Consider the following 23,918-nt stretch of genomic DNA (forward strand, 5'->3'; position numbering starts at 1 on the left):
TTACAGTGTAAAAGTTCAGCTGTAAGTCATTCACCCAGTGGATACTTGCATTGTGTGAGCCATTTTAAAAGGGAGAGAGAAAAAGGAAAGAAAGAAGAGGAAAAAGAGGGAGAAAGGGGATGATGTATAGAATCAAGTTCACATTTCTGCTGTCTCATGCTGTTATGGGTGGCGCAGTGCGGGGGGAGGATCTAATTGACTACAATACTCAGTCAGGCATAAGCACCACTGCTACACACACAGAGGTCATTTCCAAAACAAAACAAAAATATGTCAATGTATCTTGAGAAATGGAAAAATCGTGATCCAGGAAAACGTATTCAACATTCACCCAAATATTGCTCTACTGTGTAGTTTGACTCAGGGATTGTTCAACCAAAAATTAAATTCTGTTATTATTTACTTACCCTCATGTAGCTTTAAACCCAAATGACTTTCTCTCTTCTGTTGAGCACAAAAGGATATATTTTAAAGAATGTTAATAAATGTGGATGATTGGTTGAGCGTGCCTTGTGACAAAACGTCACTGGCACAAGAACAAATGAGGTTTGATATTTTTTACATGTTGCCATATTTGATTTTGGCTCTGTATAAATGTTTTGATCAATGATTTGATTTGAGAGTGAATAACAACTTAATTTTTTTTTTCATCATATAAATTAATCATATGCCTTCAGAGGACTTGGAATATGAGGCACGAGTCACATGGACTACTTGTATGACCCTTTTGGGTGCTTTTTTAAGCTTTAAAATTAACTGCTATTATATGGAAATCAGCAGTCTTTAAAATATACTGTATTATTTTGTGTTCTGCAGAAATGAGAAAGACATATGGGTTTGAAACGACATGAGGGTAAATAAATAATAACAGAATTTTCATTTTTGACTATTCCTGATTCTTGATTACTTAAATTCACATAGTAAACTGTAGAATAACTCAGTGCTGAATCACTGCAGTGAAATGAACCAGACAAATTTAACCATATACTGTAAATTGCCCCTTGATTAAAGTGATTCATGTGAGACTTAAATGACTTGCAGTACAAACAAGTTAACATATTAATTGACCAGATCATCCATGCATGTTCTCTCTCTGATTTAAAAATGGTAACAGATAATAAATAAACACACAGAGAATGATGCATCCCCCCAACAGAACGCACAAGTTTATGTAACATCTTAGCTGGAACAAAGCGGAAATGATCTACCCTTTGGACATATGGAGTGAGTCAGGTTTCGACCAGGTCAGAAAGAGAGAGAGAGAGAGAGAGAGAGAGAGAGAGAGAGAGATGGGGCAGGGTTTGATCTTAAGATCATAATGCAGTGAAGCCTCACTGTTGCCTCATCATGATTCAGGGCTGCTTATTGCATCGTCAGCATGCTCTTATTCCTTTCACCTCTATCTCTCTCTCTCTCAGTGGCAATCCTTCAACTGCTCTACAGGGCTCTGTGTGGTGGGTTCCAACTCTGCTGTATGTTAGAGATGAGTTGCATGGTGGTCAGTGTCCATTGTAGAGAACCACTTACCCAAGGGTTTTTAAGAGCAGCTGAACAAGACAGAAAGAGCTGGCTGCACTCCTGCCAGTTTTCATTAGGCATGCATCCAAGATGTTGTTTTTCTTTTCTGCCTCTCTCTCTATCCATAAGTTAACTACAAAATCAATCATTAGCGCTCTGTTACAGTCTTTGCTAATTCAAAAACCTAGAAAAATGATGGAAAAACAATAAGAATTAAGTTATTTAGTTTTAGTCAGCCTATTTCATCTGAATTGGATTAAAGGAACATTCTAGGACCAATACAAGTTAAGATCTGTACTCTGTACTGTAATTGTGGTTACTTTAAGGCACTTACAATGGACGTTAATGAGGCATAAATGCTAAAATAAACAAGTTTCAAAAGAATAGCCACAAGATGTCAACATTATGTATGTTAACATTATTTTAGGTTGATAAAACCGATTACTAACCTTTTAAAGTTATATTTAATAGTATTACAGGGTTTCGTTGACATGACACCAAAGTTGTAATATATTCCTTTAAAAGAGCAGAGTGGAAGTTTAGGGATTATCTCCTTGAAAATAAAAAGGTTTAAAAAGTGTCAAACTTAAGACATAAACTTACATTAGGCTTCATATATAAGTCTAAAAAATTTTACCAAATTGATTGTAATGTGAGCAAACTAGATTTGCAATGCTTGTATACTGTATACAGTAAATTGGATATAAGTGCTAAGTCTACATCCATTTTTGAGTTAATAGATTTTAAAATGCCAAGAAATGAAACTTGATACTTGGCTTGACTTTTGGGGGAAAAAAACAAAGGTAAGAGCTAAAGCCTAAGAGTCAGATCGTAAAGAGTGCACTGTGGAACCATGTCACTTTATTTTTGATGATCTTCACAGTGGACAGGGAAAAGAAACTGTGAAAAACTGTTTAACTTTACAGTGCTACATCAACAATATTGTGGAATGATATGATGCAACTCATAAATACAAAGCCTGGACATAAACTTCATACACAGGGAATACAGACATCTCTAAAGTGGGCAAGAAGTACTGGAAGTTTAGGTACACATATCATAACTCTGACCATCCGTCCAAATTTCTTCCTTTCATATTACATATAAAAGTTTTAAAAAGACTATCACAACTGTCTCAGAATGAGTGTACATATTTGGATTCAAAACTTTTTTTTCTTAAATGATGTAGGTTTAAGTACTGCTCGTCTGTTTCAGCTTCAGTATGGAACAGAACAACATACAGATCATCCTGGCTAATATTGTACAGTTCACATTTGCAAGCATGCAAACCAGGGGATTCCTATGCCATACCAGCAATGATGCGCAAATCCTGTAAGTATTAGCATCTATTCCTGCTCCCGCCAAATGATAAGGGCAATGAATTTCTTACACACAAACACAAAGGTGTTGGGTGTTGCCCAGCCCGCTGCTCTGCAGATGTCTGCTACGGAGGTGCCATTGGCCAGTGCCCACGAGGATACCACACTTCTCGTCGAGTGTGCTCGAACCCGCAAGGGGGCGGGCACGGCCTGGGTCTGGTAGGCCAGAGAGATAGCACTAAGGCTAACTCATTTTAATACATTTTAATTAGGGCTGACGATTTAACGCGTTAATTCAGTGTGATTAATTTTAGAGATAGCACTAAGGCTAACTCATTTTAATACATTTTAATTAGGGCTGACGATTTAACGCGTTAATTCAGTGTGATTAATTTTAGTAAAAATAACGTGTATTTGTTTTAATTTACGCAATTAATCGCAATGCCCCTCGACCGTAATAATGAAGATTCCTGAGAAATGCAAGATGGTAGTACCACCTGTTTACTCCAGAGGGCAGTAAGTGAAACTTCAGCGGTATGGGCAACAAGCAGTTTATACAGTGAACAAAACAACCCTCCAGCAGTCATACAACACAAACCTGTGTTACGTTCTTGCCTTCAAAACACTTAATGGAGCGCAAATTTGAACTAAGAGATCTCAAGATGTGTTCTAAGTATTAAACTATATTTAACTTGACACAGTGACCCAAAAATGTTATGTTTATGATGCAACGCACCTGAGACACTACACAAGCATGTCTGACGCAGGTGTAAATTGATGGGCCCTTAAACAAGCCCTCATAATAAATCTTAAACTGATTGACAAATTCACTTGTGAAATGGATTGCTGTGAACTGTGTGCCAATGATTGACTTATGATCAGTAATATGATAGTAAACAATACATTGTATTCTAAAGCCGCTTTTTGTATCGTCTTATCAATGATTATCTCTTCTGCCACAAGAATGTAATGCATTATAATTATCTGAATATTTTTTATTTTATCTATCTATCTATCTATCTATCTATCTATCTATCTATCTATCTATCTATCTATCTATCTATCTATCTATATATAGATATAGATATATATAGATCTATCTAGATATCTATATATATATATATATATATATATATATATATAATTTATATACTTTATATATATATATAATTTGTTAATATTTAAAGATTACTATGTATAATTATTTCATCATTATATATTGAATTATTGTTATTTGAGGGGCTTTATCAGCAAATATTTGTATATGCGATTATTCACGATTAATTAATCGGGACACCATGTAATTAATTCGATTAAACATTTTTATCAATTGTTGGCCTAGCTAATGTGATTTCTGTGTGGCTCTTATTACCTTCAAATTCTCAGGTCCTTGGATAATGAGAGCATCTTCACAGCTGAAAGGCATAAATCCACTGAACTTTAATGTTGTTTCGCTATTCTCTTTAAAGAGCGAATAATGCATGTTCTTCCTTGGCCATGGTGATGAAGCAGCTGTTTTCCTTGAGAGCAGAGTGCTGATGTGAGACAGGTGTTTGCGCATAAGACAGTAGGAGGCGCTCCTGACTCAAGTGAGTCATGAGAGAAAACCCGAAGAGAACACGCATCTAAATCATCTCTCACTCTAAACAAACAGCTGTTTTTATCACTTTATGTCAGGTAAATTCACTATTGCTTTCGTCAGAAATTTAAATTTGTAATCCTGACAGTAATCCCAATTTATTTTAAACATAAATGTTATCTAATTACAATGTTTTATGTAACTTCAACTGAATACAGTTACCTAATATTTGTATCGGGATTACCTAACACCGTTACTAGTAATCCGCTACTCCCCAAGCCTGCTCACAGAAAGCTACAATGTGCCTGCATATCCACCACCTGAGAGATGCCCTGGTGTACAAACAAAGATGAAACACATGTCTCCCCCTAGCATTATTAGGCATGGCATCTGTTATATTTTCATTACTTTTAAATGTATCCATTTAGCAGATTTTATCCAAAGCGACTTGTAAAAATACTTTCTACTGAACTAAATTCTACTGAACCAAGGTAGTGTGCATTAGTGGTCGGTCTATAACCTGTATTAATCTAATAGTAAACTCACTGCTCACTTGATTGTAAAACCAAGACATTGTAGCATTTTCTTCACCAAACAGTATGCTCTCCTGTGTGATGTTGGACCTGAACATTATACATTTTGCCTTTAGACCCAAAAATGAAGAAGGATACAAATGTTAAGGAGAAGCAAAGATTATTTCCCATAGAGGCCCTATACATGCAACAATTACACACATAGGACACACACACTAACGCAGTCTATTAAAATAGAATAGATAAAAAGACATATTGCAGGTCTACTCACTGGTGTCTTGTGCTGAGTTGCTACCTGAAAACTCCAGCTTGGCTTTCACTGTGGAAACACAGATGGACTGAGCAGAATCCTCTCTGAAAGGTGTAAGATAGAGAAAGGAAGAGAAAGACAGCAACGAGAGAGAGAGAGAGAGAGAGAGAGAGAGAGAGAGAGAGAGAGAGAGAGAGAGAGGGAGGAGTGTGCTCAGGATGTTGCCAATGCTTTGGTTTGCAGTAATGTAGTCCTCTCTAAACTCAGCGAATCTGCTACCCAGGCTATGCAGATAATCAACTGTGTGTGTGTGTGTGTGTGTGTGTGTGTGTGTGTGTGTGTGTGTGTGTGTGTGTGTGTGTGTGTGTGTGTGTGTGTGTGTGTGTGTGAAAGAGAGAATGTCAGTGTCTGCAGATGAAACACACAAAAACATAAGAAATACTGCTGATGTGCTTATTTGAGTGCTGAATAATCTAAAGAATAGCTATTTAGAACAGCCATGTAGAAAGAGACAATTTGACATAAGACATTTTTACAGTAATGACAAATAATAATACAGTATATACACTGAACCACTTTGTATTGTATGTCGGTGTTAGGAGCTTATATATATATATAAAACCTCGAAAACATTCACTGCCACTCACTCACTCACTCACTCACTGTCATCTGAACTAGTGTCAAAGCAAAACTGTGCGAGAGAGACTGAACGACAGCCAGAGAAAATAATACAGTGTAGTTTTGAGTTTTAAACTTCAGCATTCAGCACTGTATGCATAGTATCTAATAATGCATTGGGAATGTATGCTCAAGTTTCTCTTGCCAATAAAGTTCAATATAAATTACATCTGTTATTCTTTTCTACTACAAGGAATAACTAAAGTCATGAAGCTCTGGCCTGGTAACCTACAAACCTTTTTTCAGTTACCAGACCAAATGAAACAGATTCATGAGCTATCATCTTAAGCAAGGCACTTCAACCTGTAGTCAAAAATGTACTGTAAGTCAATTTGAACAAGAAAACATCTTCTAAAAAAAGCATAAAATATGTGTTTAACTGCTATTTCATACCCTTCAAACACAAGGTATGTGTGCTATCATGCCTCATTGTCTTATCTGTCAAATTCTGCCAGGCTAAACTATCACTTTGCTGCCAGGGATATAGAGATGAAGTCAGAGGTGAAGGAACACTTTCTATAGATAAGCTCTAGTTACTGTCTGGGCTGTATTATGTGACACTGCATCACAGGTTTTGTTCCATCCAACTAAACATTCAACACCTACTGAAACTCACCCAAAGCTCAAGGAGCATCACTGGAAATAGAGGTGCTAGCCAACTCAGCTACAGGCCCTGTCCTTGAAGTACACAGACAGAAACATTTCCATCCTCTCTGTCCCTTTGTGTCTAAGAGTTACAATGACAGACTTGCTTGAAGCAGTTGATGTCAGAGCACTTCATGTAAATACGGAATGGTGTGAAAAAACAATCCTTGTTAAGAGTTAAACAAAATACAGTATGTATTTTAAACATACCTTTACAACAACTTACCCATAAAGGAATAGTTTACCCATAAAATCTAATTTGTCACCATTTACTCACCCTCATGTCTTTCGAAGTCAACAAAAACTGTTTAAAGTAGAATGTCCAAGCTGTTCTTTTACATATACAATGAAAGTGAATGTCAAGTTAGATTTCAAGGCAAGATTTTTAGTGAATTATGACTTAAATTTCTGACTTTCATTGTGGATCTTGACAGCCCCAGTCCTCACTTTTTGCTATAGCTTAGGCATTTAAAAGGATATGGGGTGCTAAATGGACAGATACTGTAGTTTTGTCAGCTTTCTCTGTAACATTTTTTAAATAAGTGTCCTTTAACCAAGGTCAGTTGAGCAGAAATGCGATCACTGGCAATATATTTTCAAGTGTTTTTTTGACACTGGAGATTCACTTCTCCATTTACAGAACATCACTGGGATCTGTTATTCAGGCATGTGGTTTTTCCTATCAGTGCTATGCCAATGACACACAACTCTACCTATGATGAGCCTAATGTATTGCTGCACAGATCTCAGCCTGCCTCATCGTGCTGGATAAAAGAATGCTACTGTGGCACGCAGGTGGAAGTCATTCACCACTTATCTTACTCACCACAACTACCTCCAAATCAGTCTAGCAAAGAAGGAACATCTCATTGTTCTGGTGAGCCCAGCAATACAACATAACGTCACCATTCTGCTAGACTCGTCAACGATTAAACCATGCTGGACAGCCAGAAATTTGGGGATAGTGTTTTATGATCAGCTGAACTTCACGGACCACAACATAAAAACAGCCCAATCATGCAGAACTGCACTGTACAACATTAGGAAGATCAGACCTTTCATTTCTGAACATGCTTCACAAGTTCTTGTCCAGGCTCTTGTCATTTCATATCTAGACTGGACTGCTCCAATGCTCTTCTGGCAGTACTTCCTACATTTACAGTTAAACCTTTGCAATTGATCCAGAATGCTGCAGCGCATGTCATGCCTCTATTTTTTGAACTGCACTGGCTGCCAATGGTTGCTTGTGTCAAGTTCAAGATATTGATGCCACACTGCTCTATCTCTACTCACTACTTCAAATCTATGTGCCCTTCAGAAGCTTGCAATTGGCAATTCTACTTTTTCCTTGCTGGTGAAATGACCTCCTGAATTCCATCTGTTTCTCTAACTACTTTAAAGAAACATCTAAAAATGCTTCTTTTTCATGCGCAATTGACCCAATCCTAAGTGTCTTCTAAGTGCACTCAGTGTCTTCCTTCTTCCTAAAAAAAAGTTCTCACTCCCTTCTTCCACCACTGTCTCTCACCTTCCTCCCTACTTGTACATCTCTGAGCAATTTGAAACTTTGTATTGCATCACTTCTAATATTATTGTCTCCTTAAGACAAATCACTTCTGCTGTAGCTATTCTTCATTTGTAAGTCCCTCTGGTTAAAAGAATCTGCTGAATAAATAAATGTAAACGTAATGCTCTAAAATCTCTTTATAAAACTAGATTATAAGTGGCCAACATATAACTGACAGACATGATTAATTAGAGTAAGAATCATAGGTAGATGATTCAATAAGCCTCCAGCTATATCACAGAGCATATAGTAGGCATACAGTATAATATAACTTTAAGGATGCATGAAATGTGATGATAACAAACAAAACCAATACAAAAGGCATGGAATCAAAAAGTAAAAATGTAAAATGTTCAGGTCCAACATCACACAGGAAAGCATACTGTTTGGTGAAGAAAATGCTACCATGTCTTGATTTTACAATCAGGTGAGCAGTGAGTTTACTATTAGATTAACACAAGTTATAGACGTACCACTAATGCACACTACCTGGGTTCAATAGAAGTTTTTACATTTAAGTATTTTTATTTGCTATATGCAATGGTTAAAATATGCAATGACTATGCAAAAGCTGGAGAAGCCACTTTGGCACTTAATATAAGACAATTCACAATTGGTTGGAATAACATAAATGTTGAACTGCTCAGTCATGTGCAAGGTCAGGTCATCACATCAGAAGCAGCACTGGGGAACGCGCAGTGACCAAAACGATGCTCGGTCGACCTACATCTTGTGCATTACTTCTTTATACTTTCATGAATGGAGCTTTTACCATAATGGCTCAAGTTTTGATTTGTCCTGAAAATGGAGGATTGCACAGTGTTGTATTATAAAATAATTTTTTTGTACACTTCTCCACCTTCACAAATACAGTCTCCCTTTTGCGGCACATGGACATCGGAGCAACCAGTGTTCATGTCTACCATCGCCAGACACTACTGAAATATAAGACTCATGCAAAACCCAAGCTGCATGATGACCTGCAGGAGGCGCTACGCGTACTCGGCTTACTGTGGAGACCAGGCCTCTAGTCCTCTGCGTCGCCTGATGCCGGTGGGCAGGGGTCCATGCTAGGCTAAAAACAAACCCTAGCCGGCAGGCTTTCCCGTCTATCCTGCTCTCAAATGTTTGCTCCCTGGATAATAAACTGGACTATATCCGACTCCAGCAGGCTATGCAGCATGAGTTTAGAGACTGCTTGTTTTCACGGAGATGTGGCTCAGCGACAGAGTTCCGGATGCCGCCATTCAGCTAGACGGGCTCGCCTCGTTTCGTGCCGACAGAAATACAGCTCTCTGCGGTAAGACTCGCGATGGTGGCTTGTGTGTTTACATCAACACGGAATGGTGCAAGAACTCTATGCTATGTCTCTAGTTACTGTTCATTGCTGTTGGATCTTGTGACTGTTAGATGCAAACCTTTTTATTTACCATGGGAATTCACCACTGTATGCATAACCGGAGTTTACATTCCTCCCAGCGCTAATGCTAAGGAAGCGCTCTGTGAACTGTATGGGCTATGAGCGAACTGCAGAACACTCACCCCGATGGACTGTTTATTGTCGCCGGAGATTTCAACCATGCAAATCTCAAGACAGTGCTCCCTAAATTCCATCAGTATGTGGACTTTGCAACGAGAGGGGCGAACGCGCTTGATCTTGTTTACACAAACATCCCAGGCGCGTACCGGGCGGAGCCCCACCCCCACCTCGGCTACTCAGACCACATCTCTGTTATGTTAATTCCAGCATACAGACTGCTCGTCAGACGCACAAAACTGCTTCAGAAGCAGGTAAAATCCTGGCCAGCAGGAGCCATCTCTGCTCTTCAGGACTGTTTTGAGTGTACTGACTGGCACATGTTCAGGGAGGCTGCAACATATGGCGATTCTACCAACTTGGAGGAATACACAGCATCAGTGACCAGCTACATCAGCAAGTGCATTGATGATGTCACTTTCTCCAAGACCATCACCACACACTCCAACCAGAAACCATGGATGACTGCGCAGGTCCGCACGCTGCTTCGGACACGAGACTCCGCCTTCAGAGCAGGCGATAAGGCAGACCTAAGAACAGCTAAGGCCAAACTGTCCCGGGCAATCAGAGAGGCAATGCGCGCACACACCCAGAGAATCCACAGTCAATTCCTGGACAGCGGTGACACACGGAGCATGTGGCAGGGCATCCAGGCCATCACCAACTACAGGACTACATCAGTTGCCTATGACAAAGATGCCTCCCTTCCAGATGCGCTGAATGAATTCTACACTCGGTTTGAAGTGCAGAACGATGTGGTGGCGAGGAAGACCACCCCTCCTCCCAACGACAAGGTGCTCTGTCTTACCACGGCGGATGTGAGGAAAACTCTACGTAGAGTCAACCCATGGAAGGCTGTTGGACCAGACAACATTCCTGGCAGAGTGCTCAGAGGATGTGCAGACCAGCTGGCAGATGTTCTTACCAACATCTTCAACATCTCTCTGAGCAGCGCCGTCGTTCCAACGTGCTTCAAGGCCACCACCATCATCCCCATGCCAAAGAAGTCTTCAGTGTCCTGCCTCAATGACTACCGTCCATTCGCACTCACCCCAATCATCATGAAGTGCTTCGAGAGGCTCGTCATGAGGCACATTAAGACCCAGCTGCCCCCCTCACTAGACCCACTGCAGTTTGCGTATCGTCCAAACCGTTCAACGGACGACGCCAATGCCACAACCCTCCATCTGGCCATCACCCACCTAGACTAAAAGGACTCATACGTTCGAATGCTGTTCATAGATTTCAGCTCAGCATTCAACACGATAATTCTTCAGCACCTGATTGGAAAGCTCAACATGCTGGGCCTGGACACCTCCCTCTGCAACTGGATCCTGGACTTCCTAATTGGGAGACCTCAGTCAGTCCGGATCGGGAACAGCATCTCCACCACACTGAGCATTGGGGCCCCCCAGGGCTGTGTGCTCAGTCCACTGCTGTTCACTCTGCTAACTCACGACTGTGCAGCAATGCACAGCTCGAACCACATCATCAAGTTCTCAGATGACACAACTGTGGTGGGTCTCATCAGCAAGAACGACGAGTCAGCATACAGAAAGGAGGTGCAGCGGCTAACAGACTGGTGTAGAGCCAACAACCTGTCCCTGAATGTCGACAAAACAAAAGAGATGTTGTTGACTTTAGGAGAGCACAAGTTGAACACTCTCCGCTGAACATCGACGGCTCCTCTGTGGAGATCGTCAAGAGCACCAAATTCCTTGGTGCTCACCTGGCGGAGAACTTCACCTGGTCCCTCAACACCAGCTCTATCACCAAGAAAGCCCAGCAGCGTCTCTACTTTCTTCGAAGTTTGAGGAATGCACATCTCCCACCCACCCCCATCCTCACTACATTCTAGAGAGGGACTTTTGAGAGCATCCCGAGCAGCTGCATCACTGCCTGGTTTGGGACTTGCACCGTTTCGGACCGCAAAGCCCTGCAGAGGATAGTGAGGACAGCTGAGAAGATCATCGGGGTCTCTCTTCCCTCCATAAAAGACATTTACAAAAAACACTGTATCCACAAAGCAACCAGCATTGTGGACGACCCCACACACCCCTCACACAAACTCTTCTCCGTCCTGCCGTCTGGCAAGAGGTACCGAAGCATTCAGGCCCTCACGGCCAGACTGTGTAACAGCTTCTTTCCCCAAGTCATCAGACTCCTCAATACTCAGAGACTGGTTTGACACACACACACACACACACACACACACACACACACACACCACACACACACACACACACACACACTACACGTGTCCTGAGTTGCACTTTAATTACTGTCACTTTATAACTGTCTGCTACCTCAATAACTGCTATGTGCATAGAACACATCATAGTATGTTATGTTTAAATTTTTAGAAACTGTCATCTTTTTGCACTACTGTGTACTGGTTGGCGCTGCACTGTCTCTCACTGTGCCTATTGTCCTGTTCATTGTCAGATATTTCTTGTACTGTCCCATACTTTTTGCACATGTTTGCCTGTGCACTTTATATAGGTATATAGGTATTTTATATAGGTATTTTATTTAGTTGTGTAGTCTCATGTGGTTTTTATGTAGCACCATGGTCCTGGAGGAACGTTGTCTCATTTCGCTGTGTACTGTACTAACTGTATATGGTTGAAACGACAAAAAAAAAAAAAAAACACTTGACTTGACTTGCATCGAAATCCCTGAATTCCAAACAGTAACCATGATTCCCGAGGAGTATGCAGAATTCAATTACGTTTTTAGTAAAGTTAAAGCTACTTAACTTCCTCCTCACCGTCCATGGGACTGCGCCATTGAACTTCTGTACAATACAGCTCCACCAGGAAGCAAGGCTTATCCATTGTCATCCCCCGAGACCCCAGCTATGGAAAGCGATCATATCCACCTCTCCAGCAGCTGCAGGTTTTTTCTTTGTGGAGAAAAATTACGGAGGTCTAAGTCCATTTATCGACTAGAGGCCTGAACTCGGTCACCTTGAAATACTGTTACCTGCTTCCACTTATCCGATTAGCTCTTGAACATCTCCATGAGGCTAAGATTTATACTAAGCTCGATCTAAGAAGTGCGTGGAATGAGTGGAAAACTGCATTTATCACCACTGGGGCTCTATGAATATTCTCTGTTTTCCAGTCTTTTGTCAGTGAGGTTTTCAGAGTCCTACTGAATCAGTGTGTGGTGGCCTACATTGACGATATCCTCATCTACTCTCAAAACAAGGAACAACATATACAGCATGTCAGGACAGTCCTATAACGTCTCCAGGAAAACCAGCTGTTTTTCAAGGCAGAAAATCTGAGTTTCATATCTCCCATTCCACATTCCTAGGTTACAATATCAGCCACCAAGTTGTAGAAATGAATCTCTCTAAAATCACAGTAGTTACCGAATGGCCTCGACCTTCCACAATGAAAGAACTACAGCAGTTTCTGGGCTTTGCCACTTCAACAGAAACTACAGTACATTGCAGCACCACTCACATCATTGCTCAAGGGGAAAACCCAACAAGTTGCCATAGAACAACACCACATGCCAAGCCTTCGTCTCCCTCAAGTCAAGCTTCCTTTTGTCGTGGAAGTAGACACCTCTGATTGTGGGAATGGAGCAGTCCTGTCACAATGTCATGGAGCCACACAGCTGTGGAAACTGCTAATACTCTATTCCACCAAGTATTCATAATCTATGGATTACCAGAAGACATTGTGTCCGATGTCACATCAATGTGAGTCTCACCTCAGACTATCACCCCCAAGTCAACGGACAGGTGGAACATTTAAACCAGGAGATAGCTTCGGAGCTACTGTAGCCATGAACAGAAAAAGTGGAGTGATTTCTTGCCCTTGGCCGAATACGCATAGAATTCCCCCACTCATACCTCTATGGGGCTAACCCCCTTCCAATGCGTGTTGGGCTACCAACCCCTGATGTACCCTTTGGTCAGGAGAACCATATACAGTGCCAGTACAATCCAATCGCTGTAGACGATTGGATTAGGCGGAGCGAGATGGTGTGGGACAGTGCACATGTCCGGCTACAGCAAGTGGTCCCAGTGCAACTTTTTCAGCCTGACCAGCAGAGGCGCCCTCACCCCAACTATCAGCCTGGACAGAGGGTCTGGTTATCCACAAGTGATCTCAAGCTGTGGCTACCCTACAGGAAGCTCAGTCCAAGTTATGTGGGTCCATTCAGAATTATCAGTCAAATAAACCCAATTACTTATCGATTAGAGCACTGGAGGTTGATGGAGCATCAGCATATATGGTTAGAAAGATTATGGCAACGAGGGAGCCAGATGCAATGCTTGGTAGACTATGAAGGCTACAGACCAGAAGTGAGATCGTGGGTAGCTGCCAAGGACATACTGGACCCATCCTTCATCCAAGAGTTCCACAAAGCCCATCCTAATCGTCCAGCACCACAATCAAGAGGAAGTCCCTGTAGAAGAGCAACAGGAGTTGTTTGGGGTGGGGGGTTCTGTAACATCTGAGGTTGTTACCCATCCTACCAACCACCAGAGGGAGCCCTCTACAGAATACGGATCACATCCATTTCTTTACTACTCATTTACCACGCATCTATATATAGCCATGCAGTTCCATTATTCATTGCAAAGTATTGCCAGTTTACCCTGCCTTACAGAGCGTTTTTCCATATCCATTGTTTCTTGATTCATGTTATGCCAATTCCCTGTTTTTCTGGATATACTGCTTTTTGGATTACCATTTGTTTTGTTTGCCTGGTTGGACTATCTATTTGGTTTATTGGATTTAACTGCCTGCTGTTTTGGATTGTTTGCTTGTGTCTCTTTTAAAAAAGTTCCTGCACATGGATCCTAACACTGTCTCCATGGCCAGTTCGTTACACGGATAAGGTTTAAGGTGATACAAATTTATTATCTTTAAAAATTTTTGTTATTAATATAAACACGTCAATTTCGTAGAAATGTAATATGTTTCCAATTTGGATTCATACATTTTGAAAATCATGATGGTTTTTTCTAAAAAACATTGATTTAATTACTTCAAAATGTTTGCACCTAAAAATACACCTGAAATACATGATAATGTGCACAAATTCATCATTCAAACATATATTTTCAAACATACTGTTTCAAGGTAAATATATATTTACAAATATGATTAAAGGTTTACACCTTATGACCACAACGAAATGATCCTTTTCATTGTTTTTCGGCAAATGGCAAATGGCAACCTAGGTATTGGTTACACCACATGACCACATGCATTTGGACAAAAGCTTTTCAAATATTTATATTTTTTAACAAAATAGCCCTTGTCAGACAGCCTGAAATATACTCCTTTGCTTGCCAGAGAGAGCATAATTAAGAAAATTATGCATAATTAAGAGAATATTCATTTTCTGACCAGATACATTGGAAGGTGAACAGGCTCGTCTTATATATGTGATATTGAAGTTATCTTGAAAATATCTAGTGACGGCATTCGTTTGCTGTATTTACTTCCATTTATGGCATGCTAATTGTACAGTTATATATACCAAAGTGAACACGGATTATTCGTTTGCATGTCTCCTTCCAAACATACTCCAAGTTCATCCACTACACTTGGGCTTTTTTCCCGAACTCTGACACTAGATGGTAGTATGTGCTTAGTTAATAGTGTGGTGTTGTGTGCTTGCTAGATCATGTACAGTAGGCTACTTCATACAAAGTGTAGCTAAATAAAATTATTAAAGTTAAAAAAAAAAATTGTAGTGATGTCAAAACTATGAAGATATTATATAAATGTGTTTTATTGTTTGTTTCTTTATTTAATTTATTTTTGTATTTGAGAGTGTGTATAAAATCAAGGTCACACCACACAATTTAGGTCAAGATGGAAGGTAAAAGATTAACTGGTTATACTTAATTGTGTACCCCAGGACTTTTCAAAAACATTATGTTTGCATTATGTTACATAGATGTATTTGGTAGCTGGGTGCCTTAAAAGCACTTATTGAAACAACGGATTAAACAAAGATTTGGGTAGCTTGAGCCAGCCTATTTTTTGTGAGTCTGTGCAAATCCATCAGCCAATGTGGTGATTACCTAAACATGAAGCTGGGCTTTGGGGTCTCATTGCACAGAGATTCACCATGCAGCTATTTCCTCTAAACAGGTATCTGAGTGTTTTTTCTTTAATTCATTTTATTTCTCACAAAAGAATCTGATGGTATGCATATGATCATAGTGAGGTAATGCCTATTAAATTTACTTGTAAACCAGGTAGCCTCATAAGAATGGGGATTATATTCAGAAACACTAACAATGCAAATTCACCCTCTGTGCCATCTGTGAAACTTGGAAAACTTGAATCAGCCATAGCACCTCATCCTCCTAAACACCCAACTTTCTTTTCTAGCCCTCTTTGTTGTCGTTAAAGCAGGGGAAAGCCGCTCCAGAAGCAAGGAGGGAAGGAACAAAAAGCCTTTTGTTAACTAATTACACTCTGAGCTATTCTTTTCCATCTTGCAAATAAAAACATATTTTTTATGATCAATTCAGAATTTTTCTCAATGAGTCTGAACTTGCCTACACAGCAGAAATGAACAATCAACTGTATTATTCAGCATGCCTCAAAACTTTGCATATTTTTCTTTATTTGAGAATAAGGACATTTTCTTTCTGAAGTTTGTCTACTTTGGACTATAATTGCACATTAACACTTACTCACCAAAATATGGAGTCCCACTGAGACATTAAAACAAATAACCTAGATAACTATTCACTCTGAATTCTGGATTTAAAAAATTTGTAAAACCGCTTAACAGATTTATAAACTAAACATCTGAAAAAATTAACCTCCTGAGACCTGAGCGTGGCTGCTGCATGCATTTTCTATTTCCCTTTTTGATTTGTAACTAGTAGCAACTAATAAACATGCAAATCAAAAAACTAAAATTCTAGAGCAAACAGTTTTCATAAAAAGGTATGGCAACATGTGGACTGCAGGACTAAGTTGTGAAATTTTAAATAATACTAAGCTATAGAAAGTCACATTTTATTTCTCATTTATTTATTTTGATCAAATTGATTATGTTTCCAGGAGTATTGATTTTTCATGTTTTTAAGACGTTACAGACGAAACAACAGAAATTACAATAATTAATTCTGAATCAAAGTAATGTCCAGCAACATCCAATCACTGCCAACCATGTTAAAATAAAATTATACATTGTAAAATCTGAATCTATGTGCTGATTTCCATTTTCCCATGTCTGCCTAATATGTTGAGTGGTCCAGACATCATCTGCAGCCTGAAACTGAACTTTTGGTCAGATTTTAGGATTAAATGCACTTGACTTCATAGAAAAGCTATATAATGCTCCCTATTAAGAGAATGACTTAACCTCCAATGTGCTGTCTGTCTCCACTGCCCTCAGAATAGTTCAGATGTACATTATTTTAATTCTAACTCCATATAAAGCACTCCGACAGCTTTTGGATGAGCTCATTGATTCTCAATGTAATAATGCAAATTAAATATTGGAATATAAGGAAAAAATTGGCTAATGTACACGTTTGTGTACATTGTAATTAGCAGCATGGCGTTTTGGATAAATTGCTAAAATTGTAAAAATGGCATATTAGATGATACTAGACTCAATCTTTACTCTAATCTATGAATTTAATCAGACTCAAACAGGTTTTAGTGTAAGAACTTAATTAGGTTTCTTACCAGAAGTTTTCCAAGCAGTTTTATTGGTGTTTTTCTCAAAGACAAACTCCACTGTGGTCCATGGCATGTTGTTTTGTCACTTGACTCTGTGGGTCGAAAGTTTAACTCTTTACTTACAGCAGAGTACTGAGAACTGAGATCAGTCAGTTTAAATTCATTTAAACTGCACAAGGTTAAAGAAGGGAAGAGGATTTACCAAAGCCAGCACACAGATCGCTTATAGCTGATCATGGCTGTTTTGGCATTCTTAGATTATGAAAAAATACACAGAGCTAAATAAAGGTGATAATCTGTTCTCGATTATAATCTAATACCCACATAAATCTTTTCTAATGACAAATGTCAGCATCTGGGATAACAACAACTGAAAATGTTATCAGGTTTATTTTGAATGCTATATTGGAATGCAATAAACATGTCAAGACTAAAATGGGTTATTGAAGTGCCCTATATGAATAATGCTCGATACAATATTTGATGATGTGGATATTCACGCTTTTCAAAATTCTGTTCTGGAAGTAATTTTACATGTTGACCAAAGACAAATTATTTCAAAAAATGTCATCATACATTATATGCACAGAACTATTATTATAAGAGAAAAGTATTTATGCAGATGCAATATGTAAAATTACTCAATCAAAACTCTTCTAACTCTCCAAATTTGAATTCAAAATGTGCTGTCTGGTTTCAGGTCAGCTAAGAATGTGAAATGAAATAAAAGCTGACAAATAAATTAAAATGCTGGAAAATATAACATTGGTTAACATGGTAAATTTAGAGTATGTTATGGTTACATTTATGAACTTTTTGCATGGGTAGTTCTGGAAATTTCACCATATTCCTCATCTCCTCATGTCAAAAAAGGAAAGGATAAAAAGCTAAACAGCTCTTTCCATTTGCAAAATACTCAAACATAAGTAAAACTGCCTGTAATTTCAGAGCAAGAGTACTAACCAACGTGTAACTACACATACATAACTGGGTGTTTTTAGTAGGCTTTTAACATGTCTTAGATACAATATGCATGGCATGTACGCCTGCAGAGTTTTTCTAGTTTCTTCTCTCTCTCCACCAACCCCGCGTGCCTTGTATCACTCTCACCTCAACGTCAAATCAACACCTTCAGCGAGCTACCCTCGGCCTCCATTACACCACCCATAGGTAAGAGCCTCCTCCCGCACAAAGACAACTGATCCTCCGGCAGCACACAGCTGTTGGAAATGTTGCCATACAATGTAATAAAGACACAGGGATTAAAGCAATGACTCACAGCTTCATTGCTCACAGTGTCCCGCCTTCTTCCCACCATCATGGGTGAGACTGATGTCTTTATGAGGCGATGGTGATGAAATGTTGCATAGTACAATTCTAGGAGCCATTGAGTGGGAATCTGAGGAAGGCTGGATAAGCCGTGATTTACAGACGGTGGAGGTGGAAGAGGGAAGTTCACCGGTTCTTTATGAATCAGTTAGACTTCCTCTGAACGATGCAACACAAAGTCATACCATAGATATGAACCCTGAGATTGTAACTCAAACATGGTTCAATTCAAGGAAATTAGTCAATCATAGACTTTAGAGAATACTATTTTGTAGAAAGCCTAAGTTGAAAACCATTACTGCCCTACAAAGACAAAATGCAGTAACTACAGTACACATTTTTTCAAAATTGGGTTATGACTGAAATCAGGTCCATTAATCTGTCTTGTGACAGACAGGTTTGGCTCAACTATGCTGAGTTTCAGAGAAAATGGAGTGAGATCCTTATATTATATATAATCCACATTGACTTTGAAACCATTTTTCACAGTTTCAGTGTATTTACTGCATTTTGGTTTTGTAGGGCAGATTGGTACAGGTCAGAGACATACAAATATGATGCCAAGGCATGAAAGTTAGCGATTTCTTCCCCATGTTTTACACATTAGCTTTTGAACAGGCTGCTTTTGCCTTTATTTGTTAGCTGGCTCAGGTTTTGCAATTGTAATGTCACTTACAGAAGACCCTGAACTCCATCAACATATGGAATCCATCGATTTACTATCCCATTCCTCTGAAAACCTCAAAATCCCCTTACACACGGGAGATTTACAACCAAAACATCATGGTATAATGTTCCTCTCTTTCTTGCTGTACTCTTTCCCTGACTTTTATACACTGCCAACATGTTTGCATTTGGGCTGTTGGTCATGGTACTGTGTATTCACATAGCAATGGAAACGGAGAACAGAGGTTTTTCTGTTAATACTCGGCTTGGTTTACATGATTGTTCACACCTCATTAGCCAGAAATGAGTTATTGCTCTAAACATACTGTACATCATACTGTATATTGAATGAAAGAAAACACACCTATTAATAGAATATTCCTGGGTCAATACAAGTTAAGATCAATCTACTGCATTTTTGGCATAATGTTTATTACAACAAAATACATTTCGACTCGTCCCAACTTTTCTTACAATGGAAGTTAATGGGGCCAAACAGTAAAACGTTAAAATACTCACTCAAACGTATCACCACAATACATAAACAATATGCCTGTTAACATGATTTTAGTGTGATAAAATCACTAACTAACATTTTCTGTGAAAGTTATATCCAATTTTACAACTTTGTTGTCATGACGATGTAATGTCAACAAACCCTAAAACAACTGAATAAATTATGATTTAAACAACTTTACAGCTCAAATCATATGTTTTAACAGAAGAAAGAATTTAAGTGCTTTTATAAACTTATAAGCTTCACATTTCACTTGAAATACTTCCGATGTAAGTGCCTGTAACCTCAAAAGGACAGACGAGTCAAAATTAATTTATGTGGCAATCAACACATAACATATGAGATCATAAATATATCACACTACAGCACTGGTTTTGGAATGTGAATGTTTGCAAAGAGGCTTGAATTATTCATCCTTGACATATCTTGTCCTGACTTTTTGCTGTCTACAAAAAAAAGGGGGGTTTAATTATTGCAACCTTGCACAGAATTTGAGATATCAGTGCATATTTCTGTTAAGGTATTGCACACACACACTGTGTTAATTTTTAGGTTTTTTAATTATGGCGTCAGTGAACAGCTGCTGTCTGTTTATATGCAGGCAAATTTAGTGGTAAAAACACTGGTGGTCTCAAAAAATGTGCCATCAATGGAATTAATATTTTTATATTTAGACTGTCTGAAGTCTGAATTAAAATCTATTCAACAACTAAAAATTGCACAGTCCACAAAACATAGGTGATGCAGAGTATTTTAATGTGACATTTCTGTACACTAAAAAGTGTGGTTCAATGTCCACTAAAAACACTAAACGGTTAATGTCACTGGACAACAGCAATGTTGACTAAATTAACTCTTTGTGCAATCAGAGCAAATTCACTCATGATTTGAGGTGTTTCATATTGTTTCCACTCTGATATCACAAAAGTAGACACTGCAAAATTTCTCCATAAAAATCTAAGACCAAGAGAAGCCATACTTCCTCTTCATACGTCCTCTACAACCAATCAGGCCTCAAAGTCTCAGCCTGTCTTCCTGTGTGAAAGGCTCACTTTTTTACACAAATCTCTGTCTTCAGTGAGTCACTCACCATCACAGAGAGCCGAGCACAAACATTCATCTGGCTACCCAATAAGTTGCATCATAAAGATGGATGTCAGTGGGTTGATCCAGAAAATGCTATGTCCAATGTTAAGTTACATAGTTGGAAAGGCTTCCATAAGAACTCAAAAGAAGAAGATTATTCACTGATTCAGTGATATTTGACCCTTTTAAAATGGTGAAAGATTTATGTTTCGGCCAATTGACCAATGAAAGCATAGTCACTGTCCATGCGTCACAGCTGGAGAGGCTGGCCAAACTTTTTTAAAGCAGGTTAGTGTGTCCATCCTCAGACCTCTCTCACACAGCATGCAAAGCAGAGCATGTCTGTTGTACATGCAGTCAGCTATGTGCACATTGTGGGATGTTGTGGAAACACAGTGTAATTCAGCTGCCAACTCAGGCTTGCACTGTGCATGGCGCCTCCGCTCCCCCAGGATTTGCTCACCCAGTTGCTTCCTGATGTCTGCTGTGAGCTACTGTCAGTGATTTAACCATTACACGCTTGTGCAGTGTCTATAACTTTGACTGTGAGAAGACACCTTAACTAGAAGAAAAAGACATTCAAGTCTAAGTTAAGTGCGGACTTAATTAGCATGGCAGCTAGGAGAAAGGCCTACATGGAGCACAGCAACACAGATTTCAGAATACTGACAACATAGTCTAGAACAGTCTACAACAGACAGGGTTAGGAGGGTTACTTTTGAAATGTATTCCACTACAGATTACAGAATAGATGCTGTAAAATGTAACTTGTAAAATATTCTGTTAGATTACTCAGTAACATATTCTAAATACTTTGGATTACTTCTTCAGCACTGGTAGATGTTTTCACTTGTTTTGACTATAAAAACTCTGTCAGTACTGTCAGACAAAATACACATGTTAAAAATACTTTCTCTGAAAAACCTAAATATTTTATGCAGTGTTGTTTCTAAAACAAAATCAATCAAATTGATCTTGTTTTATGGATTTGTAGAAATGTTTACAGGAAAACAATACAAAAATGAATATCAAGAATATGATTTTTGCCCTAATATCAAAGATCTTAAAAGAAAAAAAGAAATTATGATCTAACATTCATAAAAAAAAAATATGATCGTGCCTGTGCATGTAAAATGACTAGAAATAGCATTTTAGCTTAGCATAAAGCTGACAATTTACAGTTTGTAAAGGTTTATTTCTATTTTTTCTGCTCCAAACTTACTTCAAACTTACTTCTCTGTCTGCTCGTATGAATGTAACACATCATAAGAAAGTGTTTCACCGCTCTTCAAATGCACTTTGGATCACATCATTTATATGTATAAATGTTTTCCATCTGAAAGGACTAAAAATTAAATGAAACAAATGACAATAAAATGCAAAGTAAACTCTTCAGTAATCAAAATAATTGTTGTATTCTAATTATCAATGATTTAAATTGTAACTGTAGTGGAATACAGTTACTTATATTTTGTATTTTAAATATGCAATCCCATTACATGTATTTCATTACTCCCCAACCCTGACAACGGATGGGTCACAACCCAAAAATGGTTCTCTGATCTGTTATTATAGGAAAAACAATGCAAAAAATTGAAATGAGAATATACAATGTAACATTTTACAATAACGTTACATTGGTTAGCAACATTAGTTAGCATGAACAAACAATGAGCAATTCTTTTACAGCATTTAAAAATATATTAATTTAAATATTATCAATTTAAACATATATAAAAAAAAATTTAATCAAAAGTTGTATATGAAAACATTAGTTAATTCACTATAAAATAACATGAACAAACAGTTAACAATTATATTTGTATTATATATATATGTATAAAAATATTTCTTATAATTAACATCAAAAAAGATTAATAAATGCTGTAAAAAAAAAATTATTAGATTGTTCATTGTTAGTCATGATACCTAATGCATTATGAATGGGGCCATATTGTAAAGTATTACCAAAACAATCAAGCATATAATTATCATAGTATTCCCATATTTTGTTGACGTCCAATCAATCTATGAATTTTGCCGCAAATTCATCCCTCAACTGATAGCTAGCCAAATTAAACAATTAGACAGACACCAACGGTTAACTAAAACTGTTGCAATGCAATATCATGTCAACAGAGGGCACCCTTATCAATTATTGAGAGCTTCAGAGTTTGCTAGTATCCTATGCTAGTGCAGAGGATATGACCCAAATATGATCAGCCAGGACTGAAAAGTCCATATTGTACTAAAAATCAAGATGTGTCTTCTTTTTTATATGCTCCCTCTTCTTTAGGAGAGTATCTTTTGTATTGTGTTCACAGGATTGCCTATAATCAGGTTCAATCAGCCACATTTAGGCTACCACTCACCCCAAACCTTCCACTCTGCACATTGGTTCTTAAAGTCTGCATGTATGTGGTACACATTTTCCACACATAAAATATGTTACTGGGTGATCACAGGAAATTTACAATGCTAGAATGACTGGCAGAAACAGCTGCAGTTAAAGCAGGTGTTTGGACAAACGCACAGTAAATTTTCATTGATATTGTGCCATGAGAATATCCTTCACACCCTCCTGAGCCAAAAACACAGTTACAAACAACCCCAGCCCTCTGCTTTTGAGTGACAGAGATTGAAACCCTGCACGAATCCTCAATGCAGCATTGCAGGCGAGGCATTGAGAGCGGAGGGCTATCTTTATTAGCCAAATCCAACACAGAAAAATTGATCCCTCTGCTTATCAGCATGGTGCTCACTGTGGCCACTCATGAGCCACAGGTCAGAGACATGACACCAAAGTATGAGCAATGTAGAGTTATTAAGTTAATGGAGAAGATGAAGGAGAGAGAGAGAGAGAGAGAGAGAGAGAGAGAGAGAGAGAGAGAGAGAGAGAGAGAGAGAGAGCAGAGAGAGAGAGAGAGAGAGAGAGATGGGAGGGTGGTGGGGTTAAGAGGATACTGAAGATTAGGAAGGGAATTGCCGCAGTACACTGGCTGCTTTTGT

At 38.6% G+C, this 23,918-nt stretch overlaps 1 protein-coding gene across 1 annotated transcript in view; it reads right to left on the reverse strand.

Moving 5' to 3' along the window:
* The window catches only part of kcnab2b (potassium voltage-gated channel subfamily A regulatory beta subunit 2b), a 126,749-nt gene extending 108,230 nt beyond the window's left edge, over positions 1–18,519 (reverse strand). The window contains exons 1-2 of the mRNA XM_052091773.1: positions 18,422–18,519; positions 17,318–17,403 (exon numbers count right to left, since the gene is read on the reverse strand). The gene's annotated coding sequence lies outside the window, so the exon portion shown is untranslated. The remainder of the gene's footprint in view (positions 1–17,317; positions 17,404–18,421) is intronic.
* Positions 18,520–23,918: the final 5,399 nt, after the last annotated feature.

This window comes from Xyrauchen texanus, chromosome 25, assembly GCF_025860055.1.
Source record: "Xyrauchen texanus isolate HMW12.3.18 chromosome 25, RBS_HiC_50CHRs, whole genome shotgun sequence".
NCBI classification, from domain to species: Eukaryota; Metazoa; Chordata; class Actinopteri; order Cypriniformes; family Catostomidae; genus Xyrauchen; species Xyrauchen texanus.